We start from the raw sequence: 9,379 nt of genomic DNA, 5'->3' as shown, positions 1-9,379 counted from the left end.
GGCTGATATATTATTATATATGTCATTATTGGATAATGTTAATAGTGACATGGAGCTAGTTTTAATTTCTTTATATACAGTTAGCTAGTTTAGTGGGGTAAGGGTAACAAGATAAATCTGAGGGGTCGCGAGACGATTAATGGGAGAGGAAAAGAGAAAAAAGTAAAGTTCTGATACTTTCTGCACATTTCTCTAATGTTTGTTTTTTTTCTGTGACATGTTGGATGATTTGACCTCTTTTGGAATCCCACAGTTTTTTTTTTTTATATTAAACCATGTGAGAGGTTTGTGGTGGAGCTGCTAACAACTCAAAGACATCTGAAACACGATCCCCAACAAGAGCCCCAACCAGACACTGCTTTTGGGAACCACTGGTTTAATCGTCAACAGTGTCGGACCACATTTTATAAGATCATATGTTAATCGTAATCTGCAAATAACTTTCAAATAAATGTGGTGGAGTAAAAAGTGGCATAAAATGGAAATACTTTTTTAAAAATAAAGTACGGGTACCTCAATTTGTGGCCTGGTGTCATTGTCAGAGCAAAGGGGTTCCATAGTGTAGTGGTTATCACATCTGCTTTACACGCAGAAGGTCCTGGGTTCAACCCCCAGTAGAACCATTGATTTAACTACTTTAACTAGTACTTGAGTGACACTATCCTTGTGAAAAGTGTATGGAGGACAAAATGTGACTTTGACAATTCCAAATAAGCAGCCTTTGCTGTCAAATAAAGCACAATGCCAAAGAAATTGTATATGAATTAAAGGAACACTTATGTTCATGTTCTCCAGAACATCCTAATGTCATCTAACACCATCATCTGATCAAAAAGCTAGTGACATTAAAAATAAAATACAGGTACCTCGATTTATTGCCAGGTGTGATTGACAGAGAGAGGAGGTTCCATAGTGTAGTGGTTATCACGTCTGCTTTACACGCAGAAGGTCCTGGGTTCAATCCCCAGTGGAACCAAAGACTTAAACCAAAAGTACATGTTTCTGATGAAACTTATATGGAGGACAGAAAATCACTTTGACAACTCAAATGTGCAGTTGCATCTATCTGTACATAAATAAGTTGTGTTTTTAGCATTTTTGACTCAAGTAAAGTACACATAACTCTAAACGATACTGAACTAAATGTACTTAGTTACTTTCCACCACTACCTGAAACTATAAAAGTGAGGGGGACTGAAATAGGATTTTGAAAAGTGAGGAGGACATGTCCCCGCATCCCCATCTCAAGTGTGAATTACACCCTTACAATCTTGACTGCTTCACATCGCTCCAAACAAGAGAAGTAACTCGAGTGTAACAGAAGAGGAGGAGAGGACTGAAACTGAGACAAGAAGAAAAAAGCTGATAGAGAGAGAGAGAGTTGTTCCATGCAGGCCAGGACAGCTGACAGCTGGGTTCAGCAGGGGTCAGAGGTCGTGGATTGGCAGCAGTGGGGGAGTGAAGTGGAATCTAAAACAACAGGAAGACACACACACACACACACATATATACACACACACATAAACACACACAGTTCCGGGAGAGGAGGCGAGCGAGGGCCTCTGGGACTCTCTCTCGTGTGACAGACAGTCGACTAAAACTTCATCACTGTGTGGTGTGAACGCTTCCTCCCACATATCTAATCCAGGAGCTTTCACTGTGTGTGTGTGTGTGTGTGTGTGTGTGTGTGTGTGAGTTCAGTTTTAGACCTTGGCAGTGACCACATTTTAGTAAAGTGAGGATAACTTTACAATAAGAAAACAAAAATCAAACACCAATAAGACAAACAGTCTGTTTTAGGGTCAAAGTTGGTGGACCTTGTGGTTGGCCCGGTGGTTGAGACGCATATCGTATATGCGTTTTATATCCGATTTGTTTCCATCAGGGGACCTTTGCTTTATGTCATCCCTCTGTCTTTCTCCCCATGATTGCTGTCTGTATCTTCACTGTCAAACTGTCCAAACAATACGAAAGGCGCCAGTATGCTTCATCAGAACTGCTCGTCTGAGTAAAATAGCTTCAGCTTTGAGCTAAATGCTAACATCAGCATGCTAACATTCCCCACCATGCCAACGCTAACATACTGGTGTTTAACAGGTATAATGTTTGCCATGGTCACCATCTCAATTTAGCATGTTAGCATGCTAACATTTTACCTCTAATACAAAGTGCAGCCGAGCCTGAATGTCACTAGCTTTTTGATCAGATGATGGTACTAGATGACATCAGGATGCTCTGGAGAACATGAACATAAGTGTTCCTTCAATTCATATACATTTTCTTTGGCATTGTGCTTTATTTGACAGCAAAGTCTGCTTATTTGGAATTGTCAAAGTCACATTTTGTCCTCCATACACTTTTCACAAGGATAGTGTCACTCAAGTACTAGTTAAAGTAATTAAATCATTGGTTCCACTGGGGGTTGAACCCAGGACCTTCTGCATGTAAAGCAGACGTGATAACCACTACACTATGGAACCCTGTATAACAAAAAAGAGTTATGTCGTCACGTCTCCAACCTCTATAACCTCCAGTTACATTTTATAAATGTCCCTTTGTTGAGAGGAATGAATGAAGTTTATTTTTCCACAAGAGGACGGGAACATGTCACTTATTCAAGGTACAACCGTAGTTAAACATACAAGCACTGAACGAGCTAAAGGAACACCATGTAACTGCTCTACACCCAGGACTTTCTGCGTGTAAGGCAGACGTGATGACCACTACACTATGAAACCAACAAAACACAAAAACTGTACTGTACTGTCTGTAGGTACTTGTACTTTACTTGAGTATTTCCATTTCATGCAACTTTGTACTTCTACATCTCAGAGGCAAATATTGTACTTTCTACACTAAATTTGTCTGACAGCTTCAGTTACTTTCCAGATTACAAATTTTCATTTACAAATATGAATTTTTCTGATAACCTGAAGGCGTTCCTTTATTGGTTCCTCCCACTACTTAAGCTAAATAAACTATTTAACCCCCAAATGCATCGTCTAAAAGCTGAAAACATTGAAAAGTTGACTTTTGAGAGATACAATGTTTTCACAGGACAGCGACGCTACAAACATATAATGATCTGTTGCATTCCTGTAGATTAAACTACCCAACAGTATATAAAGTAGTTAAAATGAGCTCAACCTTAAATATCTACAGCAGTAAAATGACACACACATTAATGCAGCAGGAATATTTATCATAAACATCATATATAATAGATATAGTACATTTTGCACGTAAAAAGGTTGTGGACTCATTATTATTACACACTGACGCGTCTCAAGCCTCCATCTCATAGTAGGTGCCGTGCTGCCCTCTAGTGGACATGACACGTCTTTACAGACAGACAGATTTAATATGAAGACGTCTGTTATTCTGCAGGAGGGCGTAAAAGCAGTAACAAAGCAATGTAAAAGTATTATCAGCTTATTATTATATATCAAATTATTGTTTACTGATGCGTCAATGTGTAAGTAGTTTATTGTTGTAAACAAAGGTCTGCTACATAAATAAAAGGTTGGTTTAATCTTTAATAATGCATTTTCTTTTATAAGCTTTCACACCTTTTTTACGTGAAAACTGTAAAACAACTATTAACTTCAGCTGTCAGACAAATGTAGTGGAGCAGATGTAAGCACTTTGATATGTAAACATTAAAGGAAAAATTCAACATTTTGGGAAACACACTTATTCGCTTTCTCGCGAGAGTTAGATGAGAAGATCGACACCACTCTCATGTTTGTACGGTAATTATGAAGCTACCACCAGCAGTCGGCTAACTTAGCTTAGCATAAAGACTGAAAGACCAGACTGTTTTTTGTACAAATTAAACAAAAGAGGTGTTACTTAGTGAGCTTTAGAGGTGCTGGTAGGCGTATTTTGTTATCTTTGGACAGAGCCAGGCTAGCTGTATCCCCGTGTTTCCAGTCTTTATGTTAAGTCAAGTTAACCGTACAGACAAGGTACAAAGCAAATAAGCGTAATTGCCAGAATTCCTTTAAAGGAACAATGGTCCTGATGTGACTTTTATGTGGCTTTTCTACAAATTGTTGAACAAATATAATGTTCTTAAGCAGGATTTTAAATAAATAAATAAATAATATGTGGAAACCAATGACTCCCTGGGTGGAAAGACACATACATTTGTGACATATCAAGTACTAAAATATAAAGATAAAACTTTATTGAGCCCCAGGAGAGAAATATATATTAAGACGAGCAAACCGGACCAAGATAGACCTGTGGGTTTCACATAATGGAAGTCATATTTACAAATATCAATCTGTGAACTAAGAAAAAGGGCAAGATTTTATATAAACCAATGTGAAAATTAATTTGACCTGTATATCCTCTCCTCAACCTTCCTAAAAAGCTAAAAGAGCAGAGGAGGGCCTCCTCTCATGACATACCTGAGCCAATGAGCTGCCAGCCTCATGAATAATGTCAGAGAGGGGAGGAGGGAGGCTGCAGGCGCCTGGAACAGCCTGTCTTCTACCAGGAAACTGCCAGGATGCCTCCCTCCCTCCCTCCGCTCTCTATCCCTCGGCTGTCTGTTCCTCTCCAGCCTCTGAAGGAAGAATGAAGCCTTGTTCTCAATCTTGCTGGAGAGAGGAAGCAAAGGAGGGAGTCTTTGTTTGGTATCTGTACACAAACACAACCTGTCGACAAGCTGCATGTTGGTACATTATATCACGAGTCATCTTATCTTGAAATTATGATTGCAGGTCTCAGTTAAAAGCAGACAACATGGCTGTCGTCTCTTCTCCATTAACAGGATGGACAGCTGGCAAACATGATTCATGATTGATGATGATTAATGATTCATTTTCTTTCCTTTTTTTTCTGAATGGATGGCACTAGTGATTTTAAATGAATAGTTTGACATTTTGGGAAATACACTTATTGGTTTTCATGAGTTAGATGAGAAAACTGGTAACGCTCTCATGTATGTAAGCTAAGTATGAAGCTATCGCCAGCAGCCAGTTAGCTTAGCTTAGCATAAAGACTGGAAACGGGGGAGAGAGGTAGCCTGGCTCTGTTCAATTAAAAAAAGAAGAAAAAAACAATAAAGCTTACTAATTAACACGTTGCATCTTGGTACAAAAGACAAAATGGAAAAGTTGTAGTTTTACAAGTTAGCTTAGCCAGTTAGCTTAGCCTGGCATAAAGACTGGAAACAGGGGGGAACAGCTGGCCTGGTTCTGTCCAAAAGTAAAAAAGGTTACAGGGTTTAAGTTCTGAACTATATCTTGGCCCGGAGCAGTGACTTCCTGTCATTTTTAGACTTCAGTTAAACAAATAACATACAACGTGTCAATATGAGCTTTAGAGGTATTGTTAAGCTTTTTTTAACTTTTGGACCGAGCCAGGCTAGCTGTTCCCCCCTGTTTCCAGTCTTTATGCTAGGCTAAGCTAACTGTCTGTTAGCTGTAGCTTCATATTCAGCGTACAGATGAAAAACAGATTAGTACAAAATAAGTTTTGCAAGCAAAAAGCAAAGCGCCGATTTGTTTGGTGAAGTATGACACATCTTTTTTTCACTCTGTTACCTGTTAGCTACATGCTAATCTGTTAGCTACATGCTGACAGGTAACAGAGTGAGAAAAGCTTAGATTATAGTTTCCAGCAGTGTTTCAGGAATCCAGTTTCCCTCATTAGGCACTCAAAGTATCTGGCCCTGAAGCCATATAATAGCCTACATGTCACAGGTTCAAAGTCTGTTCTTTGGGCTACTCTTTTCAAAAGACTGCGCAGAGTCATATATATATATGTGAAAGGCAAAAGTAGGACTACAAACCATCTAATCAAAAGGTCTTTCCTGGGCTTGAGCTGTGATGACTGTGTGAGCTCTCTCAGTTGTATATTACCAGAACATAAACCACTGTTTCTTTCAGCTGAGTCATGTGTGACTGTGTGTAGCGTTAGTAACATAAATCACTCATCACTTGTGTGTTATTTTGCATGTGCGTCACATTTTACAAGCTGAAAGTCAAGAATGGCAGCGAGAACCAGCTGAGGTAGGACTTTCCTATCCCTACAGCGGGACTCGAAACTTTTAGTACTCACTCAACAGAAGAATGGCCTCTGAGATTGATATATAGAGAGAGTTTAGTCACGGTTTACCGAACAGTGATGTCACTTGAGGCGGCATCAGTTGAGGGTGAAGACTACAAGTTTGAAAATGAAAGAAATCTGGAGGTGTAGAGTTAGAAAGAAGTGAGCTCATCAGACCTCTGTGGTCCGCTCCTCATCTCTGCTTGAGGCCAGCAGCTCGAGACTACAGTAGCCGCTGCTAGCATAACACACCTGAATCTTCATCTGAACTGTTGGTGGTTGAGTTGCATTGTGGGTAATGTAGGCGCCCGGTTTTGACAAGGAAGAAGAATGTGTGGAATAAAAAAGACGATATCTTTGATTCTTCTGGCGTTCTCTTTTAATGGGGTAAGAAAGAAGTAAATTGGCTATACAGATTGGACTTTTCTCTAGTTATCTTAGTTTTTTGTGAAATAATGAATAATTTGACCTTTTCGGTCCCTAAACACTTGTTTGAATAAAACCACCTGAGAGGTTAGAGGGGAAATCCCTCTTTGGTGAACACTAATAGACAAACTGACAAACTAGTAGACGTCTGAAATGTGACCCTCAAGGGGCTGTTTTGTAAGTCACAAGCCACTGGATTAATTTTAAAGAATGCACTGTATTTTTATAATCTTATGTTATTTTAAAATGTTAAATCTTAATCTGAGACGTAACTAACAACTTGTCAAATAAATGCAGTGAAGTAAAAATTTTATTTCCCTCTGAAATGCAGTGGTATAGAAGTATAAAGTAGCATAAGATAGAAACACTCAACAACAAATACCTTAAAAAAACTTAAATGTACTTAGTTACTTTCCACCTCTGTGCTGTTCTGCCTGATGGTCCCGCCTCTGACATGGCCCTCAGCCAATAAAAACTCAGGATTCAGGGATAACATCTGGGCTGGGTCTTCTGTTGGCCACCCTCTGACACACACCTGAGAGACACACAAGGGCAAATCACAGGTGCAGTATTTTTGTACAGCAGTATACTTCTACTCCAGTACATTTCAGAGAGACATTTTGTACTTTTTACTCCACTACATTTAACTGACACTTAATAATTACTTTTCAGATTAAGATTTTACATCAAAAACATGATGCTTTTATAAGATATGATGCAGTACTTTAATATTAAATTATCCAGTAATGTATAAAGTACCTAAAATTACAACATTAAGTAATAATGGACAAGAAGAAACAACATAATGCAGTCTAACACAACAGTCCTGCAATAAATACGACTTTCATGACGGTTATAGTGTTTTTTTAAAACTGTTTTAGAGAGGTTTTGGGTTAATTTATGATCATTTTGGAGGCTGTTGAATTATACTGTTTCCAATATTTAGTCAACTCTGATTCATATAAATGGGATGGACAAAATATTAGAAACATCTCTCAGTATAATGCAATACAATTCAACAGTACAACAAACTGCAGCTTCCAAAATGATCATACAGTTGAATCTGCACCTCTCAACAAAAACTGGACATTATAACCTTCATGAAGGGAAGATTTATTGCAGGACCGTTGTATCAGACTGCATTAGGTTAAACTTGGCGTGCCTAATAAACTGGTAATTGAGTGTATTTTATAACATTTTAGACTCTGTCAGACTCACTTTGTGGTGTGTTTGCATGTCTTATTGTATCACTATGATGTTACTAATGAGACTAACAGGTGCATTAATCATTTATTAACGAGTTAAGTGTCTTTTTGTTTGCCTGTGGTGCCACCTTTGTCTAAGGGGACTTTATAAGCATTTGTCTTTTAGCGGGTCAGACTCATAAAGCAGCCTGCATGCTTTGTCAAATCAAGACCCGGTTTGATGCAGATGCGCAAAGTCCGGGAAGTGGAAACTTCACGCTGACTCACCGGCTCACGGCTAAATGAGAGTGAAACCACGTTAATGGTAATAATGACGGCGGCTCACAGCGAAGTGCGCAGCGCTGCCGGTGCGCGGCGCTGTTCTGCGCCGCACAAACCCCGCAGCAGCAGGCCCTGTCCTCTCTGCCTGTCTCTCCCTCTCCGGTCTGTCTCTATCACAGGTCTCTCCCTCTCTCGCTTTCTTTCTCACCAAAAATCCCCCCTCTGTGAAGCAAAAACGCGCCTCAAACCCTCCGTGTTTCCATCTCAACTGAGTAAATAATAAATAAAAGGAAACACCGGGGGAAGTGAGGCGCTGATATTCACCGGGAAGCCGCATGTATGTGGTGGCAGAAAAAAAAAATATTCACATGAGCAGTCCTGCAGAGACCCGTCTTTTCCTGTGGGCTGAACAGTGACCTCATCGAGCCCGTGTCTCACTTCGTTGTTAAATCCCTCCAGTGTTTCCCACAGCAGAGGAGGGTTTGCTGGCTGGCGGCCGTGGCGATCATGAACGCCGTTTCCCATATCGCCTCCCGGTGACAGGAGTCAGGCTATGTGTGTGTGTGTGTGTGTGTGTGGTGGTGGGGGTATTTTTACACCTGAAACTACCCCCCCACCCACCCTTGCCCGCCCTCCATGTCCTCTCTGACATATCGTCTTCAAATCTCCAGATCTGGACCCATAAAATCAAACCCACCAAAGCAGAAATCTCGCTGTGTTTCCCAGCTCAGCTCAGCTCTCTCCGGCCGAGAGCTGCAGTTGTTTTCCAGCTTTCACCCCTTCGTTTCTGAAAAAAAAAAAAAAGAAAAGCTGACCGTGTGTTTCCCCTTCATATGCACAAAAAGCAGCACAATCGACGCTTCAAGTGTCATTAAATGTTGTGGGGGGGTTTTGCTCTTAGACGTGCGTTTGGCACACAAACACTCACACTCACACACACACACACACCAACAGAGGATAACTGTGCCTCCTTGTCGTGGCAGTAAACGCTCATAAGACAGTGACTTTGGGAGGCAGAACATGTAAAGAAAATGTTCCTGTCGTGGCTGTGGGTGATTCAAGACTCAAGCAGCCTCCAGAAACCCCTCCAGAGCACAGGAGAGGTGCGCTTTGAGGCTCAGTTTCTCCGTGGCTGGGTGAACTTTATATCGAGCATATATTAACACTTTGTGGCCTGTTTTTTTTTTTTCCTCCTCTAAAGCTGGAGGACTCCATTTTGAAGGGACCGGGTGTGCAGCCAGAGACTACACAGCAACTCGTCTCAGGAAAGGAAACCCATCTGTTTTTCCGGGTAGCCTTTGCTGCACCATTTCACTGCTTCTCAGACGTGGTGTTGGTGGACATTTTTTTTTATTTACTTCATTTGTTTATTTTATTTTTTAACGTCTCATCCTCCAGGCGCATGTGTGTGCTGCCCAAGTGCGTGT

General features: G+C 40.5%; 3 non-coding genes across 3 annotated transcripts; 2 read left to right on the top strand and 1 right to left on the bottom strand.

The window, feature by feature from the left end:
- The first annotated feature begins 550 nt into the window (after positions 1–550).
- On the top strand, positions 551–623 carry trnav-uac (transfer RNA valine (anticodon UAC)). Its single transcript has one exon. It is a non-coding gene; the product is annotated as a tRNA-Val (tRNA).
- Positions 624–903: 280 nt separating this feature from the next.
- trnav-uac (transfer RNA valine (anticodon UAC)) lies at positions 904–976 on the top strand. Its single transcript has one exon. It is a non-coding gene; the product is annotated as a tRNA-Val (tRNA).
- Positions 977–2,407: 1,431 nt separating this feature from the next.
- trnav-uac (transfer RNA valine (anticodon UAC)) lies at positions 2,408–2,480 on the bottom strand. The gene has a single exon. It is a non-coding gene; the product is annotated as a tRNA-Val (tRNA).
- Positions 2,481–9,379: the final 6,899 nt, after the last annotated feature.

This window comes from Enoplosus armatus, chromosome 13 (genome assembly GCF_043641665.1).
Source record: "Enoplosus armatus isolate fEnoArm2 chromosome 13, fEnoArm2.hap1, whole genome shotgun sequence".
Taxonomy (NCBI): Eukaryota; Metazoa; Chordata; class Actinopteri; order Centrarchiformes; family Enoplosidae; genus Enoplosus; species Enoplosus armatus.
The sequence above is the reverse complement of the archived record's forward strand: the minus strand, read 5'-3'. Positions and strand labels throughout refer to the sequence as shown.